The sequence below is a fragment of the Schistocerca nitens genome, chromosome 12, assembly GCF_023898315.1.
Source record: "Schistocerca nitens isolate TAMUIC-IGC-003100 chromosome 12, iqSchNite1.1, whole genome shotgun sequence".
In the NCBI taxonomy this organism is placed as follows: Eukaryota; Metazoa; Arthropoda; class Insecta; order Orthoptera; family Acrididae; genus Schistocerca; species Schistocerca nitens.
The window spans coordinates 83,752,436-83,764,881 of NC_064625.1; the positions used below are offsets into that span (position 1 = coordinate 83,752,436).

Genomic DNA, 12,446 nt, shown 5'->3' on the forward strand with positions numbered 1-12,446 from the left:
AAATTTCTGAGAAGGTACATTTGGAGCACAGCATTGTATGGTAGAGAGACATCGATTTCGGGAAAAGAACCGAAGCATCTGAGATGTGGTGCTACAGACGAATGCTGAAAATTAGATGAACTGACATGGCGAGGAATGAGGTGGTTCTACGCAGAATCGGTGGGCAAGGAGAAGGGTCAGGACGAAACTTCCTAACAGATTAAAACTGTATGCCGGACCGAGACTCGAACTCGGGACCTTTGCCTTTCGCGGGCAAGTGCTCTACCAACTGAGCTACCCAAGCACGACTAACGACCCGTCCTCACACCTTCATTGCTGCCAGTACCTCGTCTCTCACTTTCCAAATTTCACAGAAGTTCTTCTGCAAACCTTGCAGAACTAGCACTCTTGTGAGGACGGGTCGTGAGTCGTGCCTGGGTAGCTCAGTTGGTAGAGCACTTGCCCGCGAAAGTCACAGGTCCCGAGTTCGAGTCTCGGTCCGGCTCACAGTTTTAATCTGCCAGGAAGTAAGTAAATGTTCTGTTTGTTGTGGTAACTTGTTTGCTATGCCATTACTGCTCGTGTCCTGCTTTCCCACCAAGCGAGGTGGCACAGTGATTAGCACACTGCACTGGACTGGCATTCTGAAGGACGACGATTCAAACCTGTGTCCAGTCGTCCTGATTTAGGTTTTCCGTGATTTCCGTAAACCACTTCAGGCAAATGCCGGGATGGCTCCTTTGAAAGGGCACAGCCGATTTCCCTCCTATCCTTCCCTAACCTAATGGGACTGATAATCTCGCTGTTCAGTACCCTTCCCCGAATGAACCAACCAACCTGCTGTCGACTTAAATGAGTTGCTGCACCACTCTATAGCCCACGCCTCCTTACTGTTGTGTACAAAATCGTACACAACAGGTTCTACTGCGCTCGACTGTTGTCATGCTGTCGGATGGAATCTTCCTGTTGCTCAATAACGCCGTCTCCCACACTGCCGCTTACTCGAAGGCCACACTTCAGTGATTTGGTTGGTAAACACTGAAACATCCTCGATGCAGTCCGGATCTTTCACTGTGTAATTTTCACATGTTTGACGATCTGAAGAAAGACATGCCTGGATGTAGGTTTCAGTCAGACGAGGAGTGGCTGCGGTTGTGGATCCGTCAACGGTCGACCGCTTCTACGAAACAGGTATTGATCTCAGAATGAGATTTTCACTCTGCAGCGGAGTGTGCGCTGATATGAAACATCCTGGCACATTAAAACTGTGTGCTCGACCGATACTCGAACTCGGGACCTTTGCCTTTCGCGGGCAAGTGCTCTACCATCTGAGAGGTTCTGTGAAGTTTGGAAAGTAGGAGACGAGGTACTGGCAGGAGTAAAGCTGTGAGGACGGGGCGTGACTCGTGCTTGGGTAGATCAGATGGTAGAGCACTTGCACGGAAAGGCAAAGGTCCCGAGATCGACTCTCGGTCCGGCACGCAGTTTTAATCTGCCAGGAAGTTTCAGGTAATGATCTCCTCGTCTCTCAGTGGGATTAATGTCTTAACGTGTTTGGTGATTACTTTTGATTGGACCAGTCCATGGTTCGATTGTTGCGGGTGTTTGGTTTTCATTTGACTGCCCCTAATATAATATGCAAATCTCTTCCGCTACTAGGCTCACTACGCATGAAGAGTTATGGGGCGGAACAGGAGGGTGGGGGGAGGGGCATAGGATCCACGTTTAGAGACTGTGCTGGCCAATAACACAGCAGTGAGATTTGCTCCTACTCCGTCGAATTAATAAAAATAAAAAAGGTAGCTGAGCCGCGCTTGTGATAAAATAAAAGAAGTTAGCGCGACCGGTCTGTGTGAACCGGCGAAGAACCGGAGCGTGGCGTGGTGTGGCGTAGAAAGAGGTTCGAAAAACGTTGCCGCAGCAACTGTTCCGCTCCGGCACACACACACACACACACACACACACACACACACACACACACACACTCACACGCACGCAGACGCCTCACAAAGAGCCACAAATCACTCGGCCCGCGACAGGGCACCTTAGCAAGTGTACGAGCACACCTAACGCCGCATGCCTAATCGATATACGGCAGAGAGAGAGGGCAGGAGGCTCGACAAACGAACTCGTATATATTCACAGACGGCGGGCCGGCCGCTTATTTACGAGCCGCAGCCGCGAGGGAACAATGGTGATACATTGGACAGCGGCCGCAGGGGGCCAGTGCGAAGCGGGGCGGCTGCGGTGTGTGGCGGGGGGTGCTCCGTGCGACGCACTCATCGCTTATTCCGGCGGCGCGGCGCGGCGGGTTTTCTGCGGTGTCGGCCGCGTCAAGGAATTCGGTCGCCGCGGGGACGGCCAGCCCGCCGCCAGAAAATGCCGCCATTCGGCGCGTTTGAAACGTCTTTGGCCGCCGGATGATTTCCCAACGCCTGCGGTAGTAGCGGCGCATAAAAAAAATTCCCGTTGTAAGCTGCCTAATTGCTTCTGACTGCGTGGACCTAGCGGTTTTCTGTCCTCTCCAGAAAGGTAGTAACCGTTTCCTCGGCAGGTGGACGCGTGCGCCTATACCTCCCACTCGCCGGCCGCGGTGGCCGAGCGGGTCTAGGCGCTACAGTCTGGAACCGCACGACCGCTACGGTCGCAGGTTCGAATCGTGCCTCGGGCATGGATGTGTGTGATGTCCTTAGATTAGTTAGGTTTAAGTAGTTCTAAGTTCTAGGGGACTGATGACCACAGCAGTCCCATAGTGCTCAGAGCCATTTGAACCATTTGAAAATGGTATAGCAATAAAGCAAAAATTATTACAAATGGCGGCACCATCGTTCAAAAAATTTACCGTAATTGTAGCTTTGACCAAAATTAAAATTGTCGGGTCATATAGCTCTGACGTGTTGTGGGAAGACAGAGAAGAAACATCCAACACACTGATTTGTGTACACATTATGATATCACATATAAAAATATCTATTTGAACTTACATCTACTGCACCCTGTATGCTTATCTTGTAGACATGGTTAGTTTTATCCCACAGTGTTGGTAAGTGGCTTGTTTTAATGTTCGGATGGGGAATTGAAGGGGAAGGAAATCAGGCGTGTCCTGTTTAGGAGTCAGTATCCTGTCATTCGCTGTATGTGATACAGGGAAACTATGAAAATCCTAAATCTGAATTTCGGGTCAGGCAGTCGAACTGCCGTCCTTCCGAATGGGAGTCCAAAGAGTACGAACAGAAATCATGGCTAACCAAAAATTACTGGTGTCCACAAACGCCGCCATCGAGGTGAATGACGACTCGAAACGTGCAGCGCTCCACGGACGCAGTCTGGTGGGAGCAGTATTAGGCTGTGGGAGACATTCTCCTGCGCTTGCATGGGACCTGTGGTAGTAATCGAAGACACGCTGACAGCTGCAAACCACCTGCGTCCCCTGCTTGATGTCTTTCCCGAAGACGATGGCATCTTTCAGCAGTATAAATGTCCGTGTCTCCGAACCAGAACTGTGCTACAGCGGTACGAGGGACATTGTAGTGAACTCACGTTGATGTCTCGCTGACCAAATTCGCCTGATGCAAATCCAATGGAACCCACCTCGTTCGCTATCGGGCCCCATCACCACGTACCCAAATCAGCGGTCCGTTACTTAAACGATTTACATGACCTGTGCGTAGACATCTAAGCCACATACATCCACAAACCTACCAATGAACAGTCGGGACCCTGATACGCAGAATCGATGATGTTTTTCGTTGCGAATACAGACAAACAAACTATTAAGCGGGTGCTCATAATGATTTGGTCCATCAATAGACAAAATTGGTCTGGGAAAAAACTATTAGTAGGACACGTTTGCTACTCTTATGGCTTTAAGTTGGCATCACTGGGATGAGCCCTGATCAGCTGATGAATAAACATTGTTCTGTTTATAGCCTCAAAAATACGTTTCAAGATGGTGGGTCCGCTTGATAAGTCCACATTAGTTGAACAGCGTTATGTTGTTCGTTTTTTACTTGCTAAAGGTGGGGAACCAGTGAATATATTTCATGATAATTATACAATAATAACCCACCACCTTAATGAACCAGTGAATATATACTATATACTGTAGAATGTCTGAAGTTCATGGTGAAGGTTGTATGAATCGTGCAAATTTTTAGAAGTGGGTAGAGCAGTTCAAAAATGGTCGCGACTCAGTGACTGACAAACATCGTTCTGGACGACCAGTTGCAGTTTGAACTCCTTCACTTGAAAGTCGATTTGATGACATTATTCGTGACTACCGCCGTGTGACTGTGGAAATGATAGTTAATAAGGTTCAAGTTATTACTGGTAGAGTTCATAACATTATCTATAACAAGCTGAAGTACTGAAAAACATGTGCAAGATGGAACCCAAAGGAGTTGACGCGGCTACGCAGAGAAACAAGGTTGAGAGCGTGTACGGAGCTCAAGGAACGTTATGAAAGAGAAAGTGAGCACTTCCTCAACAAAATTTTAACTTGTGATGAAAATTAGGTTCACTATTATGAGCCAGAATCAAAAAAACAAAGCAAGGAGTGGAAGCACACCAACTCACCTGTCAAGAAAAAGTTCAAAACCCAAGCATCAGCAGGAAAAGTCACGTTGACGGTCCTCTGGGATGGTGAAGGTCCAGTTTTTTGTAAATATCTCGATGAGCAGCGTACAATGAACAGCCAATACTACTCGGATTTGTTTTTAAAAAAGGTGAAGCCAGCCATGAGAGAGTCGTGGATCTCAGAGGAGAGGTGTGATTCTCCAACAAGACAACGCAAATCCTCATACTGCTGGACTAACCCGTGAAACCATCGACAAAATGGGCTGGGAAGTACTGCCTCATCCCCCTTACAGTCCTGATTTGGCACCCAGTTATACCATTTGTTTGGTGCACTGAAGGAGGCATTACGTGCGAAGAGGTGCGAGGACAACGAGGACGTGAAAAAGTTTGTGGGAAATTGGTTCAAAAATCAAGGTAAAGAGATCTTTGCAGCCAGATTAAAAAATTCTTGTAGCCCGTTGGAATAAGTGCATAAATGTTCAAGGGGATTATGTCGAAAAAGTATTGTTTTGTAAAAATAAACGCCTTTTTCTCCAGACTAATTTGTCTCTTCAATTATTGAATGACACACGTATACAGGGTGTTACAAAAAGGTACGGCCAAACTTTCAGGAAACATACCTCACACGCAAAGAAAGGAAATATGTTATGTGGACATGTGTCTGAAAACGCTTAATTTCCATGTTAGAGCTCATTTTATTACTTCTCTTCAAATCGCATTAATCATGGAATGGAAACACACAGCAACAGAACGTACCAGCGTGACTTCAAACACTTTGTTAGAGGAAATGTTCAAAATGTCCTCCGTTAGCGAGGATACATGCATCCACCCTGCGTCGCATGGAATCCCTGATTCGCTGATGCAGCCTTGGAGAATGGCGTATTGTATCACAGCCGTTCACAACACGAGCACGAAGAGTCTCTACATGTGGTACCGCGGTTGCGTAGACAAGAGCTTTCAAATGCCCCCGTAAATGAAAGTCAAGAGGATTGAGGTCAGGAGAGCGTGGAAGCCATGGAATTGGTCCGCCTCTACCAATCCATCGGTCACCGAATCTGTTGTTGAGAAGCGTACGAAAACTTCGACTGAAGTGTGTAGCAGCTCCTTCGTGCATGAACCACATGTTGTGTCGTACTTGTAAAGGCAGATGTTCTAGCAACACAGGTAGAGTATCCCGTATGAAATCATGATAACGTGCTCCATTGAGCGTAGGTGGAAGAACATGGGGCCCAATCAAGACATCACCAACAATGCTAGTACTGTAGAGCAATGAGTCGCATGTCAACACAAGCACCGAAGTCAACATTACCTTCCTTCAATTGGGCCAACTGGCGGTGAATCGAGGAAGTACAGTACATACTGACGAAACTAAAATGAGCTCTAACATGGGAATTAAGCGTTTCCGGATACATGTCCACATAACATCTTTTCTTTATTTGTGTGTGAGGAATCTTTCCTGAAAGTTTGGCCGTACCTTTTCGTAGCACCCTGTATATATGAACTTTCAGGAAAAAAATGTCGCACCAGTTTCTATGATATTCACTTCCATATGGGGTGGAAGACTTAGGCCCTTACGGTTCTCAGATCCTCAATTCAATATTCGCATGAGGGTCATTGTGCCACTGACAGACGTTCCTCCTCGAACAGGGCGCATAGCAGGATGTTTTCTCGAACAACCACCATTCAAATGTAATTTCGAAATTAGAAACCGGCTGCGTAATCTCTCCTGATGACGTTACCGTATCTACTTCATGTGGTTATGTTGAAGTTTTAATCATTTGCTTATCCGAGAATACGGCATACCGTCTACACGCTGCTGTAATTTTAATGTCGAGAAGTGTACAAAGTGTTCTAAAACAAAGTCCTAGTTATAAATTTTAATAGCGTTAAATATAAAAGTTGAAGAGTGTTGACTCGAGGTCACAATTAAAATGTATCTTAAACAATTTTTGGTAAGCGCATGCGCGAGTAGTGCTTTGTTATTTCTCCCGCTTGCAGCGCCATATACTCGGAGTGGTCAGTGTGCAGCAGTTATGGTCTACAGTTTGTTAAGAGTGAATCTGTAATATCACTCCAACGACCGTTTCGTTTTAAGTCAATTGTGATCCCACTTGTCGGAAAAACATCTGCCGATGGTCAGTTCAAAACGAAAGGCTGTGCGTGTAAAATGTCTGAAGACGATCTTACCTTCGTAGACGTAAGAAGTCTGTTAGGAACGTCTTTAACTCCAGTTGCCGAACACTCGTGTGTGGAAAGATTCCAGCACACGTTTTACTTGCGTCGGTACTGGTTATAGTTGCTGCACACAAAAACCCAGATTGGGACCGGTAGAGGGGGCAGGGGGGGAGGGGGGAGGGGGGGGAAGCACGCAACAACTTTTCAAGTTGTTGCAGTACAGCGCGGAGATGGTGTTCTTGACCGAATGGTGTTCAGTGATGAGGCAACTTTTCATTTAAATGGAAAGGTGAATATCCATAAGCTTACATATTTTTGCTATTTTAACGAGGGTAGTTTATCTGGATATGTTTGCAAGAATGGCCGCTTTCCGAATTAGAAGGTGAAAAACTGAAAACTTTATTAGGAAAAAAGATGGAACCCGATATACTGGCATCTAGTTACACGAGAGTGGTTGAACGTCGATCTCCCTGGCAGTTTGATTGGTCGTAATGGTCAATACAACGGAGCTCTTTTCTGCTGATCTCCAAGTTCAACTGACCTCACGCCATGTGATTTTACAAAAGATCGTTTCGTCACCATCTAATGATTGGCCAGAGTAGGGACACAGAACTGCCGAGGCTATTGATTCTTACACTGTACTTGTTAACCAAAGTGTGGGAAGAATTGGATTTTAGGTCTGCTATGTGTCGTATCACTGAAGGTGCACAGTCTGAACGTTTGTAGTAAAAACTAGGCTATTTTAGCTTCAGTTTGATGTGTGATATCTTAGACATACGCTGAGATGGCAAAAGCCATGGGATACACCGTGACGGACGTCCTTTGGCCGGGCGCAACTTGACGTGGCATGGGCTTAACAGGTCTTTGGAAGTCCCATGCAGAAATATTAAGCCATGCTGCCTCTAAGGCCGTCAATAATTGCGAAAGTGTTGCCGGTGCAGGATTTTGTGCGCGAATTGACCTTCCGATTGTGTCAAATAAATGGTCGATGGGAGTCATGTCGGGTGATTTCAGAGGCCAAATCATTCGCTCGAACTGTCCGGAACGTTCTTCGAACTAATGGCGAACAACTGTGGCTCGGTGACACGGCACGGTATCATCCATAAAAATTCCTGGATAGTTTGAGAACACGAAATCCGTGAACAATGGTTCAAATGGCTCTGAGCACTATGGGAATATCTGAGGTCACCAGTCCCCTAGACTTAGAACTACTTAAACGTAACTAACCTACGGACTTCACACACATTCATGCGCGAGGCAGGATTCGAACCTGCGACCTCAGCAACAGCGCAGTTCCAGACTGAAGCGCCTAGAACAGCTCGGCCACAACGGTCAGCAGTCCGTCAGCAGCTCCAAACGGCAAGTAGCCCAACATCCGGAGGACCCAACCCATTCCATGTGAACTCAGCCCACACCAGGTTGGAGCCACCACCAGCTAGCACAGTACCTTGTTGATAATTTGGGTCCTTGTCTTAATGGGGTCTGCGCCACATTCGAACCTTACCATCAGCTCTTAACAACTCATATCGGGAATCATCTGACCAGACCACGGTTTTCAAGTCCTCTGGGGTACAACAGATATAGTCCGAGCCCAGGAGAGGCGCTGCAGCGGATGTCGCGCAGTTACCAAAGACACTCGCGTCAATCGTCTGCTGGCATACCCCATTAACTCCAAATTTCGCCGCATTGTCCTAAAGGATACCTTTTTCATACGTTCCACACTGATTTCTGCTGTTATTTCAGACAATGTTGCTTGTCTATTAGCACTGACAACTCTACGCAGACGTGGCTGCTCTCCGTTGTTACGTGAAAGCCGTCAGCCAGTGCGTTGCCCGTGGTGCGAGGCAATGCCTGAAATATGTATTATCGAAGTTGCTCAACCACCATTGACCAGACGTTTTCAGTTGATGAGAGATCCGGAGAATGAGCTGGCCAGGGCAGCAGACGAACATTTTCTATATCCAGAAATGCCCGTACAGGACCTGCAACATGCGGTCGTGCATTATCCTGCTGAAATGTAGGGTTTCGCGGGATCTAATGAAGGTTAGAGCCACGGTTCGTAACACATCTGAAATGTAACGTCCACTCTTCAAAGCGCCGTCATTGAGAACAAGAGGTGACCGAGATGTGTAACCAATGGCACCCCATGCCATCCCGCCGGGTGATACGCCAGTATGGCGATGACGAATACACGCTTCTAATGTGCGTTCACCCCGATGTCGCCAAACATGGATGCGACCATCACGATGCTGTAAACAGAACCTGCGTTCATCCGAAAAAATGACGTTTTGCCAATTGTGCACCCAGGTTCGTCGTTGAGTACACCATCGCAAGCGCTCCTGTCTGTGATGCAGCGTCAAGGGTAACCGCAGCCATGGTCTCAGAGCTGATAGTCCATGCTGCTGCAAACGTCGTCGAACTGTTCGTATAGATGGTTGTCGTCTTGCAACCGTCCACATCTGTTGACTCAGGGATGGAGACGTGGCTGCACGATCCGTTACAACCATGCCGGTAAGATGCCTGTCATCTCGTCTGCTAGTGATACGAGGCCGTTGGGATCCAGCACGGCGTTCCGTATAACCCCCCTGAGCCCACCAATTCCGTATTCTGCCAACAGTCATTGGATCTCGACCCACGCAAGCAGAAATGTCGTGATACGATAAACCGCAATCGCTATAGGCTACAATCGGACCTTTATCAAAGTCGGAAACGTGATGGTACACATTTCTCCTCCTTACACGAGGTATCACAACAACGTTTCACCAGGCAACGCCGGTCAACTGCTGTTTGTGTATGAGAAATCGGTTGAAAACTTTCCTCGTGTCAGCACGTTGTATGTGTCGCTACTGGCGCCAACCTTGTGTGAATGCTCTGACAAGCTAATCATTTGCATATACTATTCCGCTTTAGAAGTCCATTAATTGCCGTCGAGTGGCCATAACCATGTAGGAAAATTTTTCACATCAATCATCTGTGAACAAAGGACAGCTCCGCCAAGCACTGCCGCTTTATACCATGTGTGCGCGATGCTACTGTCATCTGTGTACGCTATCCATGCCTCTCCGTCACCTCAGTGCAATAGACCATTGAAACTGGATGTACGGGATTATTTTCGACAACGATTTTTGTCAATCAATTATTCCAAATGACAGTCACAATCGCATTATTTATTTTGCCGCCAACCGCTTCCAACCCGCAATGGGGTCATCTTCAGGGCAATTTACACTGTAAAGTTATAATATTAGTAAGTAATCACGTACGTAATCTACAAGCAACTAGTCAGTTACATAAATAAACATATTTTTAAATCCATTTGGTAGCTCGCTGGAGTCGTCACCCTGCCTGTGCACGGTTGGTAACTATGCGTCGTTGGCTCTGTGCATGAGCTTAAATAACAGCCAATAACACATGGCCAGACGGTAACGCCCTCCACGGTGACCAACGGTAGTTACATGCTTAAGCAAGAAATCGTAAATTTTGAAGTTTGTTCCAGTTGTAATATAAAACATAATGAATAATAATTATAACCAATTAAATCTCGAGACATTTATAGTTATTTAAAACTCAGGTAACTGTTGTCCCATTCGTTTTTCACATCATTTGTGGATAGAGTAGAGCCCTCTACCTTTTGTGGTAGGGACGTCGTTGCCATGGGCCAACCGTGCACAGACAGGATGGCGACTCCAGCGAGCGACCAAATGGGTATAAAAATCTGATTATTTATGTAACTTTGACTAATTGCTTTTAGATTACGTACATGATTACTTACCAATATTATAACTTTACAGTGTAATTTGCTCTGAAGATGACCCCATCGCGGGTTGAAAGCGGTTGGCGGCAAAATAAATAATGCGATTGTGATTGTCATTTTGAATAATTGATTATAAGTAAACCAATCGCTGTTATCTCCACACAACTATGTTGCTATGGATTTTTGTCAAGCATCGTACTTAGCTTGAGCATAGATGTATCATTAGCATTTTAAATAGCTGCATTGGCACAGACAACCAGCTTGAAATTACTGAATGATATGTTTCAAATATCAAAATAGAGAACCTCTCATGCATGTATTGAATGCTGAACACTTACGTCCATTACTATGCCACCCTGAAATCTTTTTAACAGTTTCTCTATGTTACTGTAGCTTCATTACATTTTTTTGTACTCATTTCAGCCTTCCAGCTTCCAAACCCCACTGTGATAATTACATATAAAATTAATTCTTCTCACGCTTTGAAACTTGCTCCAACACTCAGTATCTTTAGACCATATTTCTGGCCACTGACAACAGAGAACGTCGGGCAGGAAACATCATCTTTACGCTGCTGCACTAACTGTAAGATCATAGTCAAGAACGCTAATCCTGCACAATTTGTAAAGGATATAACCGACCAACATAAACACCGTCGCAAAGGCCACGGTTGGCTCAGCAGCGATAAATTCGAGCTAAGCAGACAGATTTATTGCCGCTTCTCGTACCGGCAGATATTTTCACTTAATCCCACGAAATATGACCCCAGCGCGCGGATGTGATACACGAAATCTCTGCGCTGCTATCTTCATCCACAGAGCAATGCCTCATTTTCCGGAGGCGACTTCCGTACGGCAGAGCCGCTCGTATTTCACAACTTTCCTTTTCTTTGTTGTTTTTGTTATTTTTTTTCCACATGGCAAGTTTAGTTGTTTTCACTTGTGCCCTCCCCTCTCTAGTTGTAGTTCTTATCACAGATCTGACCAACATTATTCGTTACGTTTCATGTGCATGGAAAGTTGTCCTGCAAAAGCAAAATAGGAAATGACTCGGCACGAGGTTAAGGCTGCCTGTTCATCCCTCACTTTCATTTCTTACCATGATATTTTGCTTTTAGTACACTCCATTTCTCTTCGCAATACTTCACGCTTACCGCTCGGCTTCTATTAATCGATATAAGAACTGCGAGGAACTTCTGTCGGATGGCCGCTGAGGCGAATTCGCATTCTGGGAAGTCTGTTTTTCGATCTACGTGAAGCCTTCGCGGGTCGGAAGCCGCGAGGGTGCCATTGTTTGAAAAAGAATTCGCCAATGTGTTTCTGTGTAGAAGACTGATGGCGATCCGTACTGATGTGGAGGTTCTGCATTGATGAAAGAGTGGGGTGAGACCATTCTAGTAACTTGCCGCTGTGAAGCGTGCGAAATGACTCAGCACGAGTTTAAAGCTGCCTGTTTATTCGTCACTTCCATTTCTTCCGTAGTAATTGACTTTTAGTACACTGCAACATTTCTCTTCGCAATTCTTTAGGCTTACCTCTCAGTTTCTATTAATCGATTTAAGAACTGCGAGGAACTTCTCTCGGATGGCCGCTGAAGCGATTTCGCATCTTTGGGAAGTCTGTTTTTCGATCTACGTCAAGCCTTCGCGGGTCGGAAGCCACGAGGATGTCATTGTTTGAAAAAAAATTCGCCATTGTGTTTCTGTGTCGAAAAATGCTGTTCTGAGTTCCGACGGCTGAGATTGGCCAAGTCTGATGGCGATCCGTACTGATATGGAGGTTCTACATTGATGAAAGAATGGGGTGAGACCATTTCAGTTACTTTGCAGCTGTGAAGCGTACGTGAAGTGGTTAAGCTATTTCGATATTGCTTATTCACAAATTACTCTGCGGCTAGGTATGCTTATATAGTCTTGCGTGTGGTGAAACAGAAACTTGTGGGTTGTTCATACTCGATTGAATGAACG

The 12,446-nt window shown here is 46.1% G+C and overlaps 1 non-coding gene across 1 annotated transcript; it reads right to left on the minus strand.

Annotated features, from left to right (window-relative positions):
* Positions 1 to 209: 209 nt before the first annotated feature.
* Positions 210 to 284, minus strand: Trnas-cga (transfer RNA serine (anticodon CGA)). The gene has a single exon. It is a non-coding gene; the product is annotated as a tRNA-Ser (tRNA).
* Between the last annotated feature and the right edge of the window lie 12,162 nt (positions 285 to 12,446).